Source organism: Odontesthes bonariensis, chromosome 1 (genome assembly GCF_027942865.1).
Source record: "Odontesthes bonariensis isolate fOdoBon6 chromosome 1, fOdoBon6.hap1, whole genome shotgun sequence".
Taxonomy (NCBI): domain Eukaryota; kingdom Metazoa; phylum Chordata; class Actinopteri; order Atheriniformes; family Atherinopsidae; genus Odontesthes; species Odontesthes bonariensis.
In genome coordinates, this window is record NC_134506.1 from 43,815,982 (window position 1) to 43,838,878 (window position 22,897).

The 22,897-nt window shown below is 41.1% G+C and overlaps 1 protein-coding gene across 2 annotated transcripts in view; it reads left to right on the forward strand.

Annotated features, from left to right (window-relative positions):
• Window positions 1–1,121: 1,121 nt before the first annotated feature.
• LOC142382295 (tetraspanin-18B-like) overlaps window positions 1,122–22,897 on the forward strand; it is a 40,754-nt gene continuing 18,978 nt past the window's right edge. Inside the window, exons 1-2 of one of the 2 annotated variants that reach the window (XM_075467999.1) lie at window positions 1,122–1,222; window positions 17,962–18,038. The gene's annotated coding sequence lies outside the window, so the exon portion shown is untranslated. The remainder of the gene's footprint in view (window positions 1,223–17,961; window positions 18,039–22,897) is intronic. The other variant, XM_075468008.1, reaches the window with a different exon arrangement.

Here is a 22,897-nt window from a genome sequence, read left to right on the forward strand (position 1 = left end):
TCCCCACCTATAGATCCCACCTGTAGATCCCCACCTATAGATCCCCACCTATAGAGCACCACCTGTAGATCACCACCTGTAAATCCCACCTATAGATCCCACCTATAGATCCCACCTATAGATCCCACCTATAGATTCCCACCTATAGATCCCCACCTATAGATCCCCACTTATAGATCCCACCTATAGATCCCCACCTATAGATCCCACCTATAGATTCCCACCTATAGATCCCCACTTATAGATCCCACCTATAGATCCCCACCTATAGATCCCACCTATAGATTCCCACCTATAGATCCCCACCTATAGATCCCCACTTATAGATCCCACCTATAGATTCCCACCTATAGATCCCACCTATAGATCCCCACCTATAGATCCCCACTTATAGATCCCACCTATAGATTCCCACCTATAGATCCCACTTATAGATCCCCACCTATAGATCCCACCTATAGATCCCACCTATAGATTCCCACCTATAGATCCCACCTATAGATCCCACCTATAGATTCCCACCTATAGATCCCACTTATAGATCCCCACCTATAGATCCCACCTATAGATCCCACCTATAGATTCCCACCTATAGATCCCACCTATAGATCCCACTTATAGATCCCCACCTATAGATCCCACTTATAGATCCCCACCTATAGATCCCACTTATAGATCCCCACCTATAGATCCCCACTTATAGATCCCACCTATAGATTCCCACCTATAGATCCCACTTATAGATCCCCACCTATAGATCCCACTTATAGATCCCCACCTATAGATCCCACATATAGATTCCCACTTATAGATCCCCACCCATAGATCCCCACCTATAGATCCCCACCCATAGATCCCCACCTATAGATTCCCACCTATAGATCACCACCTATAGATCACCACCTGTAGATCCCCACTTATAGATCCCCACCTATAGATCACCACCTATAGATCACCACTCAGAATGTTAATGGGTGGCCATGTCAACCCATTTTTCAGATGAAGGGACGGATTGTTCCACCTTTTTCCGGTTGTGCTTTTATTCTGAAAGGTCCAGCGGAAGTGTGCTGCCGGTATTCAGTGTTGATGACGTTTTCAGCGGCTCACTGCCGTCAGTGTGACCGGGGAAGGAGGACCGTCCGCCCGCTGCCTGAGCCGCTCCGTGTCGGATGTATCTGTTCGTCCGCTTCAGCAACGCGGAGGAGACTCGTTCAGAAACCCGGTGAGTTACCGGTTCATTTCTCTGACCCTTCTCTGTGGGATGTTCAGCGTGATAATCCGGTGAAGAACTGAGTTATTTTTATTAATTTGGCTCACAGTGAACTCATCTGAGTGTTACAGAGTGTGTGAAACTTAACTGAAAATCATTAGAAATGTTCTGGAGGTCTGACAGGTCAGTCCAACATCCTCAGGTGTTTATTTCCTTTGTGTCTAATAAAGAAGATGTTTGGATTTAAAACCATCTAATAAAGAAGATATTTGGATATTTAACCATCTAATAAAGAAGATATTTTACCATCTAATAAATAAGATATTTGGATATTAAACCATCTAATAAAGAATATATTTGGATATTTAACCATCTAATAAAGAAGATATTTTACCATCTAATAAATAAGATATTTGGATATTTAACCATCCAATTAAGAAGATATTTGGATATTTAACCATCTAATTAAGAAGATATTTTACCATCTAATAAATAAGATATTTGGATATTTAACCATCTAATTAAGAAGATATTTGGATATTTTACCATCTAATAAATAAGATATTTGGATATTAAACCATCTAATAAAGAATATATTTGGATATTAAACCATCTAATAAAGAAGATATTTGGATATTAAACCATCTAATAAAGAATATATTTGGATATTTAACCATCTAATAAATAAGATATTTGGATATTAAACCATCTAATTAAGAAGATATTTGGATATTAAACCATCTAATTTTGAAGATATTTGGATATTAAACCATCTAATAAAGAAGATATTTGGATATTAAACCATCTAATAAATAAGATATTTGGATATTAAACCATTACATTTACACCAAAAATAGGATTTTCTGACTCAACAAGATCAACAACTGTAGTTTAATTTAATTTAAGGTTTTATTTAAGTAATATTATATATGTATAATATATAATATTGTAAATATATGTATTTTAATTGTACAGCTACAGCTTTGCATCATTTGTTACTTTAAACCTGATGATTCAGCTTCAGTGTGTGTGCTGTGATTCATCCAATCACATAATTAATTGATTAAACCGACACATTTCTAATCGAACCACCTTTCCTGGTGTTCAGGTGATCTGTGATTCCTCAACTTTGTGGAACTTAAAGGTCGTTTCTTTGTGTCAGTCTTTGTTTTGACCTGTTTGTGTCAGAGATGAAAGAGTTTTTAGCTCTTTAAGACACGACAGGACCAAAAACCCAAAAATAAGATGTGATGAGAGGAAGAAACGTGTCATAGCTGAGAGGTTGGGATGCATCACGTGATGACATCCCACGGTTTGATTTAACTTTGGACAGACTGACACACTGAAGTCTGCGGCAGTAAAGGAGTCCCACGCTGATCTGATTAAAGAATCTGGAGCCAGTGTGACTCTGGATCAAGTTAAAGAAAGTTCTGAACCACGTAAACAAGACGACATGAAAGTGGTAACTTCTCAATGCTTTTAGGCCTACTGACCCCATCTTTTTCTGCTATGAAACATTAAAGATGTTTTTATAAAGGTTCTCCTGAATCAGTTTAAACTCGGGCTGGGCAACGATTAAAATGTTTAATCTAATTAATCACATGATTTCCCTGATTAATCACGATTAATCACATTTGTACGCAGAATCCCAAAATGAATCCAAAAGTAGTGTATAGCTTTTAGCATTTAGCTTTATTTTAAATGTGCTGCCATATGAATGAAAGTGCCATAACATTTGTTGTGCAAACACACTTTTAACATCAGCATCTTTCTGTAGTTTTTATGTAGAAGCCTCGCTCCACTGTCTGTTTCCTTGAATGACTTGCTGCTATCAGTTGTGTGTTTTGCCTTTAAGTGATGTTTTAGACTGGAACTACTACGGTGAGAAGACAATTCAACTTGGCTGTAAATGCAGGAGTTTTTAAAAAAAATTTATTTAGAAATACGTGCTTTTATGTTGAAACAAGTAAAACAGGAAGTAGCGCCGGTTAGCTCCGTTAGCTTCACACAGAGACCGAGGAGCACCTGTAGCGGTGATGTTAGCTGCTAGTTTCTCTTTATTTTATTCCTCCATGCTTCGTGATGTTTGCTGTAACTGTGTGAATGTGATGCAGAGGAGATGTGGAAGTTAAAGAATCCTAGTTCTGACCCTGCAGATTGCCTCTGGGGAATGACTCTGCCGCTGGTTGAGAAGCAGCTAAAGTGGCCAGTATTACTCTGATTATTTAGTGGTACCTGCGACAATGCTAAGAATGCTATTTCTTTAATGATTACAAAAACTAATGTTGTCTTTTATTTTGTTTACTCGAACATTTAGTTCTACGGTGTTGATGTGGCGTTAATAAACATCTGTGAGAAGAACCGGAGTCTCGCATCCAATCAATGGGCGGCATATTGGCAGAGTTTACAGATGACTTTGGTTCTGTCGACTCCGCCGTCTGGAAGAACTTTAAAATGAAAATGGCCGAGTAAAAGTTCCGTACCCTTCTCCATGGCTGTGTTCGAAACCGCATACTTCTCCTACTACTCCTACTACTCCTACTAACTTTTTGAGTTAGTATGCGAGTTTGAGTAAGCAGAAGTTCCCGGATGCATCCTAGATTCTCTAAATGTTGGGTATGCATCATGAGGTTACTACTCATACTCAAACTACCCAAGATGCAACGTAACGTGACGTCGCCGATCGTCATTTCCTGTCAAAACGGCAGTTTCAAGCTAGCTACAACGAGGGTAGGTTCACTTCCTGTTTTCAAAACAAAAGCACCAATTGTATGGTAATGGCTTTCCCTATGATAAAAGGCAACGGGTATTTTATTTTGTGAAAATAACCGGAAGTGCGTTGCTCACTGCGGCTAGCTTTAGCAGCGCCGAATTCGTGGGAACAAAATAGTAAACAGCCGGTATTTTGTCAGAAAGAAGCAGTTTGATTTTAGAGAGAGAGGCTGAGGAAGCAGCACCGAAAACCTCAAAGCGACTGAAACTCTGTGAATCGAGTTTATATTTGGAGGTTAAGCAGCTCCTAAAATCATAATTAACTCCCAGACAGAAAATTGGAATAATTTTCTGTTCAGAGACCAAAAACAAGCATTTATTCATGTGACCGTGGAACAGCTCTCTGTTAGAAATGATGCCACAGAGAGGAGTTTCTGGGCAGATCCACCACCGTGGGAAGGGGTTTGAGTAAAATCTCTTTATGCTATTCATCCTGTAGAGTTGACATTTCTGTTAAAGGGCAGAAAATGTCACATTAATATTAAAAATGTACATAAAATATGAAGCAAAAACAGGCAGAAACTTCAGAGGGTAAAATAACTCATCCTGAAAAAATATATTATATGGTTGATGAATTCAGCGTAAAGATGAGCAGGAACAGAGTTCAGAGTTCAGGGACGGGGTCGCCCGGCGGTGGGCGGGGCTCCACATCTGCCATTTAATTCAGTTTGAACGTAATCTGGTTAAAAGCGGCGACCTTTGAAGGGGCAGCAGGTCACGAGCATCACGTCTGAGCAGGAGAGGCCGAGTCAGAGCGAGTTAATGTGATCAGGTTCGACCCCTTCCTGCCTCCCGCCTGCCTTTAACTCTCACAAACGTCTCATTAACGCACGGAAACCCGAAGCATCGTCAAACTGCTTCATCTGTTGGAGGAAAACAAGAAGAAGCCGGTGAGCTGATGTTGTTACCAGGTAAAATAACTGATTTAAAAATCCACACAAATTCTGAGTAGTATTCTTAGAGCAGCCAAAAATTGTAATCAAGTAAAAGTACTGTTACTTCAGAATAATATGACTCAAGTAAAAGTAAAAAGTAGTCATCCAAATAATTACTTGAGTAAGAGTAAAAAAGTGCTCGGTGAAAAAACTACTCAAGTACTGAGTAACTGTTGAGTAACGTCTGATTTATTTGTTAACACAAGCATTCAATCAGACAGACAAAAATACTAAATAATCATCTTTAGGCAAATTAGAGTTCATCCAGTTGATAAAATAAATTAAAATGAATTAATTAATTACAAAATAGCTTAAATTAAAATAATCCTGGTAAATTCAAGAACTTCAATAAAAAATAAAAGAGACTTAGGAAATGTTTAAAACATATGTAACCCATATGTAACCTAAAAAACAAACATTCACCTATCCATGGGGGAAAAACGAGTTTAGGAAACTTAGCGCTACATGTTTCCTCAAGTTAGATGTTGAGTTTCTGCTGAAATGTGCGTTTGTTTTGGTTGACACAGAAGACACATAATGTAGCTGCTGTTTCTCACTCTTTGTAAGGTAAACATGCTTTCAGTATGAGGCCTCGTCTGCGTCTTCATTTCCCACCGTTGGTTCTGACATTTTTCATCTGTTTCTTTCTTTGTTTGCTACGACTGCTAATGCTAAAGCTAACCCGTCCCGCCGCTGAGATCGAGTACGGTCACGTGACCAGACTGCACGGCTGCGTCTGATTGGTGGAACACAGTCAGGTGGTAGAGCCTTTGGCGGAAGTCTCTCTCTCTGTCAGAATAAAACATTAAAATGAGGCGTACGCGGGGGGATAAAAATAATGAGGCGTAGAATACCAAAGAGGTAAGAAGAAAAGTAACCAGCTCATTGTAGCCTAATGTAGCGGAGTAAGAGGACAGTTTCTGCTGCACACATCTACTCAAGGAAAAGTAAAAAGTATAGAGATTTTAAACTACTCCTAGAAGTATAATGTTTTCAAAAACTTATTAAAGGGAAACTGCGGTATTTTCAACATTAAGCCTCTTTTCTGAGTCGTCTGCAATGTTTTAGAACCCCCCTCACCGCTTTTTTGATGTTTGCTGCTGTCTCTGGTATTTGCCTAATTTTGATTCTTCTCAACCTGCTTCAGAATGGCTAGTCATATATATGTCTACAAAGGTCCGTAAAAGCACAATAAACGTCCGTTTTCAAAATCATCAACTCACCGGAGTGGTTACTGGTGTGCACTGGTAATACATATCAAATTTCGTTGCAAAAAGTTGCTTCTGTCGTGTTTTATTTGACATTCTGTACTGGATGTTCGTTGATATTACTCCGCCACCGCTAAGAAAATAGTGCAAGCATGAACGAGCTGTCAAATAAAACACGACAGAATCAACTTTTCGCAACAAAATTTGATATGGATTACCAGTGCACACCAGTAACCACTCCGGTGAGTTGATGATTTTGAAAACGGACGTTTATGGTGCTTTTACGGACCTTTTAGGACGTGCACATGACTTGCCGTTCTGAAGCAGGTTGAGATGAATCAAAATTAGGCAAATACCGGAGACAGTAGTAAACATCAAAAAAAGCGGTGAGGGGGGTTCTAAAACATTGCAGACGACTCAGAAAAGAGGCTTAATGTTGAAAATACCGCAGTTCTCCTTTAAAGTAAATGTAACTCGTTACTACCCACCTCTGGCTCTGATCTGATCAGAGAGCTGTGATCATCTGCATCTCGTCCGACTCGCACTCAGCTCGTCTGCCTTCACATGTTTCTTTGGCCCAGAAATGGTTCCACAGTTCTGGACTCAGAGGTCTTGGGTCTAAAGGTTTCCACCTATCAGAGCGGCTCTCCTTCAGTTTGCCCCAGAGGCGTCCCGCCGCTCCACAGCTCCTTTGTCAGGCTGCCTCCCCGTGCTGCTCGGTCCATAAATAGACCGAGCAGCACGGGGAGGCAGGCGACAGATGGACCTGTGCCCCAGAGATGACCTGAACTTTCAGGATGTGGAGGTGCTGAAAGCGAGTTTAAAGACGAGTCCCTGATTAATGTCTCATGTTGCTGCTGGAGAAAACGAACGGAGCTCTGTTTCAGCCAGATTCTCCACATCGAACAGGTTCAACCAAAGTTCAGGGAGAGCATGAATCTTTGGCTGTGTTCAAAACCGCATACATACTACATACTGCATACTACATACTGCATACTGCATACTGCATACTACATACTACATACTGCATACTGCATACTACATACTACATACTGCATACTACATACTGCATACTACATACTGCATACTGCATACTACATACTGCATACTGCATACTGCATACTACATACTACATACTGCATACTGCATACTACATACTACATACTGCATACTACATACTACATACTACATACTGCATACTACATACTGCATACTGCATACTACATACTGCATACTACATACTGCATACTACATACTGCATACTACATACTACATACTGCATACTGCATACTACATACTGGATACTACATACTGCATACTGCATACTACATACTGCATACTGCATACTACATACTGCATACTACATACTGCATACTGCATACTACATACTGCATACTACATACTGCATACTACATACCGCATACTACATACTGCATACTACATACCGCATACTGCATACTACATACTGCATACTGCATACTACATACTGCATACTACATACTGCATACTACATACCGCATACTACATACTGCATACTGCATACTACATACCGCATACTGCATACTGCATACTGCATACTACATACTGCATACTGCATACTGCATACTACATACCGCATACTGCATACTACATACTGCATACTGCATACTGCATACTACATACTGCATACTACATACTGCATACTGCATACTACATACTGCATACTACATACTGCATACTGCATACTGCATACTACATACTGCATACTGCATACTACATACTGCATACTACATACCGCATACTACATACCGCATACTGCATACTACATACTACATACTGCATACTGCATACTACATACTGCATACTACATACTGCATACTACATACCGCATACTACATACTGCATACTACATACCGCATACTGCATACTACATACTACATACTGCATACTACATACCGCATACTACATACTGCATACTACATACCGCATACTACATACTGCATACTGCATACTGCATACTGCATACTACATACTGCATACTGCATACCGCATACTACATACCGCATACTGCATACTACATACTGCATACTGCATACTGCATACTACATACCGCATACTGCATACTACATACCGCATACTGCATACTGCATACTGCATACTGCATACTACATACCGCATACTACATACTGCATACCGCATACTACATACTGCATACTACATACTGCATACTGCATACTGCATACTGCATACTACATACCGCATACTGCATACTACATACCGCATACTGCATACTACATACCGCATACTGCATACTACATACTGCATACTGCATACTGCATACTGCATACCGCATACTGCATACTACATACCGCATACTACATACTGCATACTACATACCGCATACTGCATACTACATACTACATACTGCATACTACATACTGCATACTACATACTGCATACTACATACCGCATACTACATACTGCATACTGCATACTACATACTGCATACTCCATACTGCATACTACATACTGCATACTACATACTGCATACTGCATACTGCATACTACATACCGCATACTGCATACTACATACTGCATACTACATACTGCATACCGCATACTACATACCGCATACTGCATACTACATACTGCATACTGCATACGGCATACTACATACCGCATACTGCATACTACATACTGCATACTACATACCGCATACTGCATACTACATACTGCATACTACATACTGCATACTGCATACTACATACTGCATACTGCATACTACATACTGCATACTACATACTGCATACTACATACCGCATACTGCATACTGCATACTGCATACTACATACCGCATACTACATACTGCATACTACATACTGTATACTGCATACTGCATACTACATACCGCATACTGCATACTACATACCGCATACTGCATACTACATACTGCATACTGCATACTGCATACTACATACTGCATACTGCATACTGCATACTGCATACTACATACCGCATACTGCATACTACATACCGCATACTACATACTGCATACAACATACCGCATACTGCATACTACATACTACATACTGCATACTACATACTGCATACTACATACTGCATACTACATACCGCATACTACATACTGCATACTGCATACTACATACTGCATACTGCATACCGCATACTACATACCGCATACTGCATACTACATACTGCATACTGCATACTGCATACTACATACCGCATACTGCATACTACATACTGCATACTACATACTGCATACTGCATACTACATACTGCATACTACATACTGCATACTGCATACTGCATACTACATACTGCATACTGCATACTACATACTGCATACTACATACTGCATACTACATACCGCATACTACATACTGCATACTGCATACTGCATACTGCATACTACATACTGCATACTACATACTGCATACTGCATACTGCATACTACATACCGCATACTGGCAATACCGGCTGTTTACAATTTTGTTCCCACGAATTCGGCGCTACTAAAGCTAGCCGCAGTGAGCAACGCACTTCCTGTTATTTTCACAAAATAAAATACCCGTTGCCTTTTATCACAGGGAAAGCCATTACCATACAATTGGTGCTTTTGTTTTGAAAACAGGAAGTGAACCTACCCTCGTTGTAGCTAGCTTGAAACTGCCGTTTTGACAGGAAATGACGATCGGCAACGTCACGTTACGTTGCATCTTGGGTAATTTGAGTATGAGTAGTAACCTCGTGATGCATACCCAACATTTAGGAGAATCTAGTATGCATCCGGGAACTTCTCGCTTACTCAAACTGGCATACTAACTCAAAAAGTTAGTATGAGTAGTAGGAGAAGTATGCGGTTTCGAACACAGTCTTTATCTTTATTCATGCATGATTTCAAAGACAAAGACAAAACAAGCCCAAAACTCCATTATTCACGGCGAATAAATCGTAGAATTGGTTTTATACTCGCTCTGACACAGCATCCGTCTCCGTCCCAGACGCCTCCGAGCCCAGAGAAGTGGACGCCGCCTCTGGACCAGGTTAACATCAGGTTTCTTCTCTGCACAGTAAAGCCTGTGAATGGAGCTCTGGATCGTGGTGCAGGACAAAGGTTTCCCACAGTAATCCCTGGTCCGTGTGCTTCTATCAGCTGTTGATGGCTGAATCAACACAAAGAGGAAGCTGCAGGTCGGCTCCTGCTGTGGTGATTTCACCGAGCAGCTGCCTCTGCATCCGTCCACCTCTCCGGGTTTGAGTGGAATTGGGTCTCTGGGGGATTACGTGTCGGCTCCTCTTTCTCTTTCATCTTTTAAAGTGTGGTTTTTCCTCAGCTGCCGGCAGGTCGGCACTCTGCTGAAGTGTTGGCAGCAGTTGGGAATAATGTCTCTTCATCACACTCCCATCAGGGCTGACGCTGCTCTCCAGCCTCTGAAAGCAATCAGATAACAGCCTCTGATGGAGCTGTTCTGGCTCCGTTCTCCTGCTGGTTGTCTTCAGTACATCAGTTGCGGATTCCAGCTGCATCTAAAAGAAGAAACCCACCCCTGCCACTCCACCTTGTTCATCCTCATAAACGATGCTCGGTTAAAAGCGGCAGTTTGTGGCCTGTTTGATGTTGATTATCACTGAGAGATCAGAGCATTCAGAGGTGATGTAATGTCTGCCATGCACGAGTCTGTAGAAGCAGGATTATTTCTGTAATTTCAGCCCTGATCAGATGATTAGTCTGATTGGCCCCCAGATTGATGAATAAGATAAGATACAAACAACCATGCACTGTTGTTTGGCTCAGTTTGGCTCCATGATGGACGGGTGACCTGTTTAGGGACCCCTAACCCTGAATTAAATTAATGGATGGATATTAAATTGAAAATATTTAACATCAGAGGTTTAATATTTAAATTAAATTCCTTGAATTATACTTTATTCATACCTGAAGGGAATATATATCCCTGCAGAATGAATTATTATGAAAAATCAGCTGTTGTTAACCAGCTCTGTGATCCTCCTCCTTTCCTGAATCCCATTCCTACTTATCTTTACCTCTTCTATTGCTACCCGAACCAGGGTTTGTATCCCCACCCCGCTGTGACTGGTGTGCAGTTGGTGAGAGGCTGGGGGAGCTTGTGGCTGTAAAAGATGGTTGTTGTGGTGTGAGGAGCAGTGATGGCTGGCATTAGGGGGGTGACTCTGGGACGCTAGTGGTCATTGTCTAGCCTCCTGGAGGTGTCGTGGGCCCAACTAGACGAAACACTGTTGAAAGGAGGTTCCCACCTGATGACCTGGTCTGGTCCATTTTTTCTTTAGCACAAGTTTCTTGTGTTTACCTTAAATCTACAGTTGATGTTGGACGTCAAGGCTTCCTGTTTTATTTAAAGGATAAGACCGTTTTTTTGACATTGGGCCCTTGATTTCACATTATAACATGATGTTCTACTCACCCCTGCTTGTTGTTGGTCATTTGGAGCTGTTCCGAAGATATTCGCGAGGCGTCTGGCTGCTCTCTTGAGATATTCGGCCATGAAACGGTTTCCTATGGGCAAGCTTATACAGGCACAAACTATGCTGTTTATAATTTATTAATTACTCTACACTAGAACTGATAACGTGGAGGTGCGTCGCTTACTTAAAAAAATCCGGGTTACTGTAATTTAGATTTTTTTGTCGTAAAGTGGGTGTTACTGACGTCCTCGTCGTGCTACTGCCACAGACAGCCCACAGACCTGCTGCCTATTTATTCATTCGGCTAAAATTCAAAATTAGTAACCCGGATTTTTTTAAGTAAGCGACGCACCTCCACGTTATCAGTGCTGGTGTAGAGTAATTAATAAATTATAAACAGCATAGTTTGTGCCTGTATAAGCTTGCCCATAGGAAACCGTTTCATGGCCGAATATCTCAAGAGAGCAGCCAGACGCCTCGCGAATATCTTCGGAACAGCTCCAAATGTTCAACAACAAGCAGGGGTGAGTAGAACATCATGTTATAATGTGAAATCAAGGGCCCAATGTAAAAAAACGGTCTTTTCCTTTAAGTCAGAACATGAATGCTGAATCACGAAAAAGGACAAAAGTGAACATTACGGTTGTTTCGTATGTGCATCTTTAAAAAACCAAGGTTGACATCATGCCATGTTGCATTTTGGGTAATTGTGGTCATTGCTTCACACCATGTTGGGAGGATTTATCTTCCACTGAGTTCCACTGGTTTTGTTTGGAGACTCTACATAATAACTTTATATTAAAATATAAACCAACAAGGTCCAGGATTATAACAAATATTTAGCGTCAGTAATGTGACCCAATAAAATGACCTCAGCTGAGTGTTTCTGGGAGTTTTATAATGGGTTTGGTTTGATAATTGGATCAGATTCTAACGCACTTGCCAGCTTGTTGATGAGCAGATCCCAGCCTAACTCATGCAGAGTGCTTCCGCTTTTCCAGAGATTCCAGAGATAGTTTCTGATGAGCAGGAACATCAGTGCAACATCTGGATCAACCAAACAAAATGTAACCACAGTAAAAGGTGCAGATAACACCGTCACACTCTGAGCTGGTGATGCTCTGAGGCAGACTTCTTCTGCAGATGGATGCGATATAGTTTCACAGCGAGGCTTTGGGCTTCTTTTATTTATTTATAGTATTTATTTTATTGTTTTAGTTGCACAGATTGGATAAACATGTGTGCAAATTGTTGGAAATATTGATAAACACTACTTAACACCAGTGGAAAAACCTAATTTACACAAACATCAGCTCTTTATTTCACATAACTATTTCCTACTTGGATTAACTTTGTCAGAAAGATAAAATAAACTGTATTCCTCATTTTAAATTTCATTTTCAAAGTCTTTGTGGCTGTTTACGCCACTCATTTACAGTCGTGTTCATCCCCTGATGAAGGTTTCAGTGACTGTTGGGTCGCTGGTCCTAGATGTGAATGTTGAAACATTTTCAGGCGAGAAAGTAGTCGTTTAGATTCGATACGATTCGATATGATATGATTCGATTCAATATGATTCAATACGATTCGCGCGATTCAATACGATTTGATACGATTCGATACGATACGATTCGATACAATTCGATTCGATACAATTCGATACGATACGATACGATTCGATACAATTCGATTCGATACGATTCGATTCGATACAATTCGATTCGATACAATTCGATTTGATACGATTCGATACGATTCGATTCGATACGATTCGATTTGATACGATTCGATACGATTCGATTCGATACGATTCGATACGATTCGATTCGATACGATTCGATTCGATTCGATACAATTCGATTTGATACGATTCGATACGATTCGATTCGATACGATTCGATTCGATACGATACGATACGATTCGATACGATTCGATTCGATTCGATACAATTCGATTCAATACGATTCGATACGATTCGATACGATTCGATACGATTCGATACGATTCGATTCGATACAATTCGATTCGATTCGATTCGATTTGATACGATTCGATACGATTCGATTCGATACGATACAATTCGAATCGATAAGATTCGATTTGATACGATTCGATACGATTCGATTCGATACACTTACATCATTTTCTGAAAAAAAAGGGACGGTGTGATTTGACATGAATCGTGGCTGATTGGACCGGTGGTCCGACCTTTGAACCGGAAGGAAAACACCGCCAGACAAACAGAAACAAACGAACATGTCACAAACGTGACAGCTGTACACTTTATACAACATTTTTATCAACTAATTTTTCACTGTTTTGTATAATGCCTTAATTACCTTAATGTTCTGTGTTTTCACTAATTGGAATGCCTGACTTTTCAATAAAGTTTGCTTTAAAAAAAAAAAAGATACTCGCAGCTGAAAAATCGATACTTTATCGGGAAACAAAATATCAATATCTTTCGCAGTATTGATAAAATTGCTCAGCCCTAATCAACATGGATTATATACAATCAGCAGGGAAGGATTTCATAGAGTTCGGTCTGTGTTTGAGATATTTTATCATTTTTAGAAGAGACGTAACATCCTTCAGCCACTGAGAACTGGCTGGAGGTTTGTTGGGTTTCCATGGCAGCTGAAAGCAGACTGAGGTTAAGGAAGCGTAGCCTAAACTGATACCACAGTTTAGAGTGGATAAAGTGGATAAAAAGAGGGAAATACAGGCTCTGAACGGGACTGGATGTTACTCCTCGTCCTCAGACTGCCGCCCTGATTGTTTCGGCCTCTCGGTGAGGAGCTGAAAACTGTCGCCCGCTCATCCGTCAGGCTGAAAACTTAACAAAAGCTTTGTCATGACGGGTTTGTTCACTTTTAATTCCTCTGCAGTCCTGTCAGAGCGATGATGGCTGAATCAGAGTTGACTCTGTCACGACTTTCTTTATCTGTTTTTTCATGTTTTTGGTGTTTTATTGAGACAGATAGCTTAAAATCGGGCTTTAGAAAACAACAAAAGCATGAGTCATGAGCTGCACAATGAATCGGTCCTTCTCTCTGACGTTTCCCACGGAGGAGCTGTGCAGCAACGCTGCAGCAGCAGCATCCTTCGTGGTTTTATCCCTGCTCGCATGTGGTGGTTGCTATAGAAACAGCTACACATTAAGCAGTCGCAGTATGAACTCTTCAGTGCTTCGATCCTCAAGGAGAGCTTTCAAAAAGTTTCAAATCGTGCCCAAAGAGCTAAATGCAGACAACAAACTGAGGATCCACAGAGGGTTACGTCTCAGCCAAGAAATGTGCTGAGATGCTACGTCAGTCGACACAAATCTCTTCTTTTTCTTTCAAGAAAGGTTGAATTGATGAATACTAGGTGCCATAATCAGTAAAAAAATCCCTTCTTCCTGTTCCTGGGAGCGTATAATAGGCTCTAAAAACACAACCCTGGGTTGTGCACTGGAAAAAATGCCCTCCAAAAATAAGTAGAAAAACAACAAATAAAAGACGTTTTTGCTTGAAATAAGCAAAAAAATCTGCCAATGGAACTAGTGAAAATGGGCTTGTCAAGATTTCTTGAAATAAAATGTGATATTTAGGACTTTTGAGATAAAAGTGATCTTGAAATTTGCTTAAAAACCTCTTCAAATGAAATAAAAAAGCATGTTTCATATGAAATCCGACTCAAAACTATTTGTTTTCAAGACTTTTTCACTTACCAAGATATTCCAGATGTATTGTCTTCAAACAAGTCCCTATATCTGGCTGAAATGGTACTTGTTAGGCAGTTGTGTCTTATATTAAGTAATGAGATATTTTGACTAAAAATGAGACAAAAATACTTGGTAAGACTTTGATTTTTTCCAGTGTGATGCTGAACAAGCTGACAAAGACGCCTCCAATATCCACCAAAAACATCAAGCAACAACGTAACATAACGAGAAAAAGACAACATACAGCTTTGATATATGCGATGAGCTAACACACAAAAGTAAATGTCTGGATTATTTAAACTAAGGCTGAAACGTTTCCTCGAGTAATTTGAAAATACTCGATTACTACAAAACTCTTCAATGTAAATGATCTGCTTCGATGCTTCGTTTAACTCCCACCAACATGTTCTGCTCAGCGATCGCACTGTTTCACACGGAGAGTTTTTACTGTCGCACAACATGCGCACGTTTCTAGCAGCTTGATTTTAAAGAGGAAACTGGAGAAAACAATGATGAGGAAAATCAGAGAATAAGAGGAAAAATGTCTAAAGTTTGGGAGCATTTCAAACAAAAGAAAAGAGAAAATACTATACAGTGTGTGCATTATAAAAGCCAGTTAGCTTAGCACGATAGCACAACGTCAATGTACAGCATCTCAGCAGAAAGCAGCCAGTTCACACATCGAGTCCACTGAGTGGAACAAACACAAGGGAACGTTTCATGTTAGCCTTTTGATGGAAAATCAGTCGGCTTGTTAGCTGTGAAGGAAGCTAGCAGAGAGCAGAAGGAAGCTAGCAGACAACAGAAAGATGCAAGCAGACAATAGAAAGATGCTAGCAGAGAACAGAAGGAAGCTAGCAGAGAACAGAAGGATGCTAGCAGAGAACAGAAGGAAGCTAGCAGAGAACAGAAGGAAGCTAGCAGACAACAGAAAGATGCAAGCAGACAATAGAAAGATGCTAGCAGAGAACAGAAGGAAGCTAGCAGAGAACAGAAGGATGCTAGCAGAGAACAGAAAGATGCTATCAGAGAACAGAAGGATGCTAGCAGAGAACAGAAGGAAGCTAGCAGAGAACAGAAGGAAGCTAGCAGAGAACAGAAGGAAGCTAGCAGAGAACAGAAGGATGCTAGCAGAGAACAGAAGGATGCTAGCAGAGAACAGAAGGAAGCTAGCAGAGAACAGAAGGAAGCTAGCAGAGAACAGAAAGATGCTATCAGAGAACAGAAGGAAGCTAGCAGAGAACAGAAGGATGCTAGCAGAGAACAGAAGGATGCTAGCAGAGAACAGAAGGAAGCTAGCAGAGAACAGAAGGAAGCTAGCAGAGAACAGAAGGAAGCTAGCAGACAACAGAAAGATGCAAGCAGACAATAGAAAGATGCTAGCAGAGAACAGAAGGAAGCTAGCAGAGAACAGAAGGAAGCTAGCAGAGAACAGAAGGATGCTAGCAGAGAACAGAAAGATGCTATCAGAGAACAGAAGGATGCTAGCAGAGAACAGAAGGAAGCTAGCAGAGAACAGAAGGAAGCTAGCAGAGAACAGAAGGAAGCTAGCAGAGAACAGAAGGAAGCTAGCAGAGAACAGAAGGATGCTAGCAGAGAACAGAAGGATGCTAGCAGAGAACAGAAGGAAGCTAGCAGAGAACAGAAGGAAGCTAGCAGAGAACAGAAAGATGCTATCAGAGAACAGAAGGAAGCTAGCAGAGAACAGAAGGATGCTAGCAGAGAACAGAAGGATGCTAGCAGAGAACAGAAGGATGCTAGCAGAGAACAGAAAGATGCTATCAGAGAACAGAAGGAAGCTAGCAGAGAACAGAAGGATGCTAGCAGAGAACAGAAAGATGCTATCAGAGAACAGAAGGAAGCTAGCAGAGAACAGAAGGATGCTAGCAGAGAACAGAAGGATGCTAGCAGAGAACAGAAGGAAGCTAGCAGAGAACAGAAGGATGCTAGCAGAGAACAGAAAGATGCTATCAGAGAACAGAAGGAAGCTAGCAGAGAACAGAAGGATGCTAGCAGAGAACAGAAGGATGCTAGCAGAGAACAGAAGGAAGCTAGCAGAGAACAGAAGGAAGCTAGCAGAGAACAGAAAGATGCTATCAGAGAACAGAAGGAAGCTAGCAGAGAACAGAAAGATGCTATCAGAGAACAGAAGGAAGCTAGCAGACAACAGAAAGATGCTATCAGAGAACAGAAGGATGATAGCAGAGAACAGAAGGATGCCAGCAGAGAACAGAACTTTAATTATTTTTCAACCCAACACAACTCTGTAATAATTTATTCTTTTTTTTTATCTCTGGCTGTTCTTTCTGCTTTGCGTTAATTGTTGTGTGGTCTGTCTTGTGTGTTTTCCGTGTGCTGTATTCTTGCTGCACACCATTTTGGGACAATGAATAAACTGAAATTAATTGATAATATCTATTACAGAACAAACCTTTACGTAGTTTAGCATCCAGCCGTTAAGGTGATTCAACAGAATCTGAAACCGGCCCGTCTCAGAATCTGTGATTATGTTCAATTTTAAGTTTATTTATAGATAAAGGATGAAAAATGTAAAGAAGCTGGATGTTATGAAAACAGTGGGCATTATAATCTGCTTCTTCATGTTGCACATACACATAAATGTTAAGAGCCACATGTTCAGCCGTCCCTGACTGTCTGAAATCCTCTTACCTTTCCTCCAGCAGGTGGTTTCTTGCCCGAGGTCGGAGGCTACAGGCTGCTGTCCCGTCCACAGTGTAACTCAGGAGCCATTAAACAGGTAGGCTACAGATGGTATGATGCTTCCTGCTGCTTCTCTGTCCTCTGTTTATGTTTATGTTTATGCATTTAGCAGACGCTTTTATCCAAAGCGACTTACAAATGAGGATATAACATTACAGCTAACAATAAGCTACATAGAAGAAGCCAAGATACTTTCAATGACCGACCAGTGAGGTACGATTCAGTTTGTGTCCTCGTGTTCAAGACGTTTGTATCAGGAAAAAAGTGTGTGTTACGTGTTAATGTCTTCTACTTTGGGTTCACTCCAAACATAGACCCCAGAAAAAATGAATTAAATGCATCATTTCCATTCCAACATGAAGGTTTTATTAAAGATGTTGCATCTGGCTGCTGCATTGGCAGTGAAACAGCTTCGTGCTCGCAGATCCCAGCCGGTGAACACTTTATGTCATCAAAGAGCTGGTTTTTCACCGCTGTGTGATTCTGTGAAACAGTCTCCAGACAGAGTTTGGACTCCCAGACTCCTCCCTGCCCGCTGTGTCCAAAGGCATCGTGTCCTCAGCCAGATAACCTGCATCTGTTAGTTCTTTGGGCCACTTTCATGTTTGTTCACGAGGGGTTAATATTAGGGCTGGGCAACGATTAAAATATTTAATCTTATTAATCACATGATTTCCCTGATTAATCACGATTAATCGCATTTGTATGCAGAATCCAAAAATGAATTCAAAAGTAGTGTATAGCTTTTAGCATTTAGCTTTATTTTAAATGTGCTGCCATATGAATGAAAGTGCCATAACATTTGTTGTGCAAACACACTTTTAACATCAGCATCTTTCTGTAGTTTTTATGTAGAAGCCTCGCTCCACTGTCTGTTTCCTTGAATGACTTGCTGCTATCAGTTGTGTGTTTTGCCTTTAAGTGATATTTTAGACTGGAACTACTACGCTGAGAAGACAATTCAACTTGGCAGAGTTTACAGATGACTTTGGTTCTGTCGACTCCGCCGTCTGGAAGAACTTTAAAATGAAAATGGCCGAGTAAAAGTTCCGTACCCTTCTCCATGTTTGGTGGATCCGCCGATTACTTTCTTTTCCTGTTCCACAGCAGACAGCAGCAGACTTTTACAGAATAAAAGCCTGTGAGCAGCAGACTTTTACAGAATAAAAGCCTGTGAGCAACAGACTTTTACAAAATAAAAGCCTGTGAGCGACAGACTTTTACAAAATAAAAGCCTGTGATCAACAGACTTTTACAAAATAAAAGCCTGCGTTAATGCGCGATAAATAACGAGTTAACTCGCCCTGGTGTTGACATCTGTTAGTTTCATCTGTTCTCAGAGTCCAGAGATCATCATGGTTCCGGTTCTGATGGAGGTTTCTTCCTCAGGACGGGGATCAGACTGTAACTTTGAGGTGCCCTGAGATGACATTTGGAGCTTTATAAATAAAGCTGAACTGAATTAAATTCTCCAAATGTTTCCATAATGCTGCGAGCAGTTGAGCTGAGGTGAAAGTGATGTAATCCTGCGCACACAAGGACAGTTCTGACCCTAAAATAGAGCGTAAAACTCAGAGAATTGAATTATTTAACGCTCACTAAAACCACTACAAGAGTCAGAGCTACAAACACGCCGTGTTTCTGTCGCTGCCCTTCCGGCCCGTTAGCTTGGAGCGCTTATTAATGCTGACATGAGGGGAAGATGCTCCTCTCACAGGGTGATGCCACCGTGGCAACAATCTTTAACAAGTTTAAGCTCCAAAGATGTGATCCGTCGACTCGGATTACTCACAGAGTGGACGTGTTTGGGCTGGAGTGTGATGAGGACCGAGGGCTGAACAGTCAGCTCGCCATCTGCCATCTGAGCGCGTCTGATTGGTTCATCAGGTGATTCAGACCACATGATGAACTCCCTGAAACTTCATCACTGGAGTCAGCTGAGCTCCAGTAAACAAGCTGTTTTATTGGCCTTCATTAGATCAGCGACCTCTGAGATGATTCATTTCTGCAGCCGCCTTCATCCTGTTGGATCCCACTGATGGTGTCAAGTCATGACCAACAAAACACGCCGAGACCGAACAAGCAAACGCGTCACGTTGGAGTATTTACTGAGAGATAACGATGCCGACGGTCTGTTCGTGTTTTACAGCTCAGCACGACTCTCAAATATTCATGTTCCAGTCGAGAAATGACTGTATTATTTCATAAATACATAAATATAATAGTTATAAATAACTTTATATTTCATGCTCTGCATGAGTTAGATTAGAGAACATTTCAATAACTGAAAGGAGAGAGACGAGCAGCAGAAAAATGTTGATGAAGTAGAACTTGAGGCAAAAAAATAAAGCCTATTTAGTAGGGCTGGGCGAGTTAACTCGTTATTATTTAACGCTGATAAATATTATATATTATATTAACGCAGGTTTTATTATTGTAAAAGTCTGTTGCTCACAGGCTTTTATTTTGTAAAAGTCTGTTGCTTACAGGCTTTTATTTTGTAAAAGTCTGTTGCTCACAGGCTTTTATTCTGTAAAAGTCTGTCGCTCACAGGCTTTTATTCTGTAAAAGTCTGCTGCTGTCTGCTGTGGAACAGGAAAAGAAAGTAATCGGCGGATCCACCAAACATGGAGAAGGGTACGGAACTTTTACTCGGCCATTTTCATGTTAAAGTTCTTCCAGACGGCGGAGTCGACAGAACCAAAGTCATCTGTAAACACTGCCAAGTTGAATTGTCTTCTCAGCGTAGTAGTTCCAGTCTAAAATATCACTTAAAGGCAAAACACACAACTGATAGCAGCAAGTCATTCAAGGAAACAGACAGTGGAGCGAGGCTTCTGCATAAAAACTACAGAAAGATGCTGATGTTAAAAGTGTGTTTGCACAACAAATGTTATGGCACTTTCATTCATATGGCAGCACATTTAAAATAAAACTAAATGCTAAAAGCTATACACTACTTTTGGATTCATTCTTGGATTTTGCGTACAAATGCGATTAATCGTGATTAATCAGGGAAATCATGTGATTAATTAGATTAAACATTTTAATCGTTGCCCAGCCTTTTTTTTTTTTACTGATTTTCTGTTGTTTTTATGTGGATAAAATGACAGAAAAACATGAAAAAGATCAGAAGTTGGAACATCTTTGTTCATAGTCGTGATTGTGAATTCAGAAAAGGATCAAAAAGGGAGAAAATAAAATAAAATCTTGTGGAAATGTGTTCAGAATCCAATGTTCACTGCAAGCTGTGGAATCCAAGGCGCCGCCACGCAGTGATGTCATCAGTGATGTCACCACATGCTAATTAGGCGATTAAATCTGCTGCCTTGATAAACTTTGGGTCACTATCGTTTTTTTTCCCATTCACAGTTTCTCTTTATCTCTGATCGTTTTTAAGCTGCAGCCGGTTTTCTTCTTAGAAACCTCAGTTTGTTCGTTCTGGGAGTTTTTCTGACTCTGAGCTCTAAAGTCCACATCACAGGTAACAAGGTAAGAGACGAGGTTAAACCATCCCGTGTTGTTCTGTCGATGATTCGGTGGAATTAAACCAGAACTGCCCCCTGCTCTTTATGCTTTCTCCCACCAGCTGCTCTTATTTGCATCTCAGGAACTTTTCAGAACCAGAGATGATTGGCTGCCTCCCCCGCAGGTTCTTTTTATGAAGCGTGGACGAGCTGAGCCTCTGGCTGCTTTTATAACAGGTAGCTTTCACCGGCGCAGAGTGGTCATGATTATACTCCCACTGAAGCTTCCTCTGTTCAACATTTCTCTGCTCTGCTCACGGCTTTTTTCACCTGGTTGAAAATTACGTGACAGAGAGAAGTTAATTCGGTTTTCTACAGTAACCTGAGTGCAGAAAACAGGACAAATGATCAGGTTTATTCAGCACACAAGTGAAAGTTTGTTGGTTTTGCTGTGTTAGGTGTTTATTGATACCCTGTGAGAAATATCCCAAAGTCATTGCTGCGTGTTGCCCTTCTTCCTGTTCCTGGGAGCATATATCAGGGCGTCTGAGGTGTAAAACTCCTTCTTCCTGTTCCTGGGAGCATATATCAGGGCGTCTGAGGAGTAAAACTCCTTCTTCCTGTTCCTGGGAGCATATATCAGGGCGTCTGAGGTGTAAAACTCCTTCTTCCTGTTCCTGGGAGCATATATCAGGGCGTCTGAGGTGTAAAACTCCTTCTTCCTGTTCCTGGGAGCATATATCAGGGCGTCTGAAGTGTAAAACTCCTTCTTCCTGTTCCTGGGAGCATATATCAGGGCGTCTGAGGTGTAAAACTCCTTCTTCCTGTTCCTGGGAGCATATATCAGGGCGTCTGAAGTGTAAAACTCCTTCTTCCTGTTCCTGGGAGCATATATCAGGGCGTCTGAGGTGTAAAACTCCTTCTTCCTGTTCCTGGGAGCATATATCAGGGCGTCTGAGGTGTAAAACTCCTTCTTCCTGTTCCTGGGAGCATATATCAGGGCGTCTGAGGTGTAAAACTCCTTCTTCCTGTTCCTGGGAGCATATATCAGGGCGTCTGAGGTGTTAAACTCCTTCTTCCTGTTCCTGGGAGCATATATCTGGGCATCTGAGGTGTAAAACTCCTTCTTCCTGTTCCTGGGAGCATATATCAGGGCGTCTGAGGTGTAAAACTCCTTCTTCCTGTTCCTGGGAGCATATATCAGGGCGTCTGAGGTGTAAAACTCCTCCTTCCTGTTCCTGGGAGCATATATCAGGGCGTCTGAGGTGTAAAACACCTTCTTCCTGTTCCTGGGAGCATATATCAGGGCGTCTGAGGTGTAAAACTCCTTATACCTGTTCCTGGGAGCATATATCAGGGCGTCTGAGGTGTAAAACTCCTTCTTCCTGTTCCTGGGAGCATATATCAGGGCGTCTGAGGTGTAAAACTC